This window comes from Suricata suricatta, chromosome 7 (assembly GCF_006229205.1).
Source record: "Suricata suricatta isolate VVHF042 chromosome 7, meerkat_22Aug2017_6uvM2_HiC, whole genome shotgun sequence".
NCBI lineage: Eukaryota > Metazoa > Chordata > Mammalia > Carnivora > Herpestidae > Suricata > Suricata suricatta.
In genome coordinates this window covers 2402817-2407594 of record NC_043706.1, presented here as the reverse complement: position 1 = coordinate 2407594, position 4778 = coordinate 2402817, and positions in this window count along the sequence as shown.

Below are 4778 nucleotides of genomic sequence, written 5' to 3'. Positions count from 1 at the left end.
CAGAAAGAAAGAAAAAGAAAAAACCATTTGATTCTGTGGATAGATGCAGAAAAAGCATTTGACAAAGTACAACATCCCTTCTTAATAAAAACCATCAAGAAAGTTGGGATAGAAGGAACTGACTTAAACATCATAAAAGCCATTTATGAAAAGCTGACAGCCAATGTTATCCTCAATGGGAAAAAACTGAAAGCTTTCCCCCTGAAATCAGGAACACAACAGGGATGTCCTTCTCACCGCTCTTGTTTAACATAGTGCTGGAAGTCCTAGCATCAGCAATCAGACAACAAAAGGAAATAAAAGGCATTATAATTGGCAAAGATAAAGTCACACTTTCACTTTTCACAGATGACATAATACTCTACATGGAAAACCCGATCGACCCCACCAGAAGCCTTCTAGAACTGATCCATGAATTCAGTAAAGTTGCAGGGTACAAAATCAATGTACAAAATCAGTTGCATTCTTCTACACCAAAAACGAAGCAATGGAAAGAGAAATCAAGAAACTGATCCCATTCACAATGGCATGAAAAACCATATAATACCTAGGAATAAACCTAACCATAGATGTAAAAACCTGTATGCTGAAAACTATGAAGATTTATTAAGGAAACTGAAGACACAAAGAAATGAAAAATCATTCCGTGCTCATGGATCAGAAAAATAAACATTGTGAAAATGTGATTACTACCCAAAGCAATCTACACATTCAATGCATTCCCATCAAAATCGCACCAGCATTTTTCTCAAAGCTGGAACAAATTATCTTAAAATTTGTATGGAACCACAAAAAAACCCAAATAGCCAAAGTTATATTGAAGAAGAAAACCAAAATGGGAGACATACAATCCCAGACTTTAGCCTCTACTACAAAGCTGTCATCCCCAAGACAGGATGGTACTGGCACAAAAACCCACACATAGACCAGTGGAATAGAATAGAGAGCCCACAACTGGACCCACAAGTGAATGGCCAATTAATCTTCGAAAAACAGAAAAGAGTATCCAACGGTAAAAAGACAGCCTCTTCAGTGTTGTTGGGAGAGCTGGACAGCAACATGTAGAAGAATGAAATTAGACCACTTTCTGACACCATTCACAAGAATAAACTCAAAATGGATAAAGGACCTGAATGTGAGACAGGAAACCATCAAAACCCTAGAGGAGAAAGCAGGAAATAGCCTCCTTGACCTCTATGGCAGTAATTTCCTCCTAGACAAATGCCCAGAGGCAAGGGAATCAAGAACAAAAATGAACTACTGGGACCTCATCAAGATAAAAAGCTTCTGCAAGACAAAGGAAACAATCAAAAAAGGTAACAGGCATCCAACAGAATGGGAAAAGATAGTGGCAAATGGCATATCAGATAAAGGGCTAGTATCCAAAATCTACAAGGAACTCACTAAACTCCATACCTGAAAAACGAATAAACCAGTGAAGAAATGGGCAGAAGACCTGAACAGACACTTCTCCAAAGAGGACATCCAGATGGCCAACAGGCACATGAAACGACGCTCAGCATCACTCATCATCAGGGAAATACAAATCAAAATCTCACCGAGATACAACCTCACGCCGTCAGAGTGGCTAAAATGAACAAATCAAGAGACTATAGATGCGGGCAAGAATGTGGAGAAATGGGCACCCTCTTACACTGTTGATGAGAATGTAAACTGGTACAGCCACTCTGGAAAACAGTGTGGAGGTTTCTCAAAAAACTATCAGTAGAACTCCCCTATGACATAGCAAAAGCACTGCTAGGGATTTACCCAAAGGATACAGAAGTGCTGAGTCATAGGAGCACATGTACCTAAATGTTCATAGTGGTACTTTCTACATGAGCCAAATCATGAAAAGAACCCAAATGTCCATCACCTGATGAATGGATCAAGAAGATATGGTGCATATATATACACAATGGAGTATTAAATGGCAATGAGAAAGAATGAAATCTGGCCATTTGTAGCAAAGTGGATGGACCTCGAGTGTGTCATGCTAAGCGAATTAAGTCAGGCAGAGAAGGACAGATACCATATGTTTGCATTCATAGGTCTAACAGGAGAAACCTAACAGAGAACCATAGGGAGGGCAACAGGAAAAATGAGTTGGGGAGAGGGAGGGACACATGAGAGACTGTTGAATACTGAAAAACGAAACGAGAGCTGAAGGGGGTGGGTGAGGGGAGAAGGGGGTGATGGTCATGGAGGGGGCACTTGTGGGAATAGGCACCAGGTGTTATATGGAAATCAATTTGACAATAAACTATTATGAAAAAAGAAATAAAGGATAAAAGAGGCAAATAAAATCACATTAAAAAAGCTGTTTAGGGAAAAGAAAGAATCATTCTTAGGGATATGTAAGTGATGAGACAAGTAGACTAAAAGTAATATTATGTCATCTGCGAAAAGTGAGAGTTTGACTTCTTCTTTGCCAATTCTGATGCCTTTTATTTCCTTTTGTTGTCTGATTACTGATGCTAGGACTTCCTCCTACACAGTTGGTGGCAATGTAAACTGGTGCAGATGCTCTGGAAAACAGTGTGGAGGTTCCTCAAAAAACTATCCATAGAACTCCCTTATGACCCAGCAATAGCATTGCGAGGGATTTACCCAAGGGATACAGAAGTGCTGATGCATAGGAGCACATGTACCCCAATGTTCATAGCAGCACTGTCAACAATAACCAAAACATGGAAAGAGCCTATATGTCCATCACCTGATGAATGATACACACACACACACACACACACACACACACACAATGGAGTATTACATGGAAATGAGGACGAATGAAATCTGGCCATTTGTAGGAAAGTGGATGGACCTCGAGGGTGTCATTGTAAGCGAAATAAGTCAGGCAGAGAAGGATAGATACCATATGTTTGCACTTCTAGGTCGAACAGGAAAACAGGAGAAACCTAATGGAAGGCCAGGGGGAGAGAGAGGGATGCAAAACTTGAGAGACTATTGAATACTGAAAACGAACTGAGGGTTGAAGGGGGAAGGGGGAAAAGAGGTGGTGGTGATGGAGGAGGGCACTTGTGGGGAAGAACACTGGGTGTTGTATGGAAACTAATTTGACAATAAACTACTTAAGAGTTAAATAAAAGGAATATCAGTCAAAATATGATTTATACAGAAGCAACATAATAGAAAAAGAAAGGAGCAGAAAGCCTTCACCAGCAGGGTCCTAACACCATCCTTTCTGTCAAGCAGGAATCTTCAGGACAGTTTTTCACCAGAAAGCTCAAATTAGCCCTAACTCAGTACATTCTCCAACATGAAATTTATGGTCTCTAAATTGTCCCAGCTCTCTGATACTCTTCCTATTATCTTCTATCTGAAAGAGGCAGCAGGAACAGTCAACTTTCCTAAGGAACACACAATAGCTGCTGCACTGCTGCCCTCCATTGGGATTTCTGGGGTTACCCATATATAAACAGACAAAAAGTCATAGTGGGGAAAGTGAAAAGGAAAAGCCTTCAATGAAAGAGAAAGAAATAGAAGACACATCTAGATGGACAATAAAAAAAGCTAAAAGAGACAGGAGATATATACAGAGATCTGAGTTAAACAGAGAACAAGAGAATACTCATTTAAAGTCAAAATAGAAGGAAAATGGCAGAGAAAACAATTAAAAGACAATTGTCAGATTTCAAAAAATTCAGCAGGGATTAAAGTAATTACTAATGCAGTATCATAGTGCCAGACTACAAAGCAAGCATCTTGTTTAATTATTCCATATTGAGCAGTGACAGCAGCCATTCTTGATAAAAAAAAAACACTCAGAGAATCTTGAATACTGAAAACAGAGGGCTGAAGAGGAAGAGAGAAAGGGTACTGGGGGTGATGGTCAAAAAGGAGGGCACTTATGGGGAAGAGCACTGGGTATTATATGGAAACCAACTTTACAATAAACTACAAATTAAAAAAAAACACTCAACAATGTAGGGATACATGGAACATACCGGAACACCATAAGGCCATATATGAAAGACCCACAGCTTATATCATCCTCAATGGGGAAACACTGAGACCTTTTACCTACAGTCAGGAACATGATAGGGAAGTCCATTATCATCACTATTATTAACATAGTACTGGGAGACCCAGCCTCAACAATCAGATAACAAAAAGAAATAGAAGGCCTACAAATTGGCAAGGAAGAAGTCAAACTTTCACTATTTGCAGACAACACGATACATGTAGAAAACCCAATAGATTCCACCAAAAAATTGCTGGAACTAATACATTGGTTCAGCAAAGTCTCAGGATATAAAAATCAATGTACAGAAACAGGTTAAATCAATAATGAAGTGGCAGAAAGAGAAATCAAGGCATGAATTCCATTCACAGAACAAAAAGCCATGAGATATTTAAGAATAAACCTAACTCAAGAAGTAAACATTGGTACCCTGAAAACCATAGAACATATATGAAAGTAATTGAAGACACACAGATAAATGGAGCACTTTTCCATGCTCATGGATTGGAAGAACAAACATTGTTGAATGTCTATATCACCAAAAGCAACATACCAGTTTAATGCAATCCTTATCAAAATACCACCAACATTTTTCACAGAGCTCAAACAAATCATCCTAAAATTTGTCTGGAACCATTAAAGACCCCAAATAGCCAAAGCAGTCCTGAAAAAGAAAAACAAAGCAGGAGGAACCATGATTGCAGACTTCAAACTATATCACAAAGTTGTAACCATCAAGAGAGTATGGTACTGGCATAAAAACAGACACACAGATCCATGGAACAAAATAGAA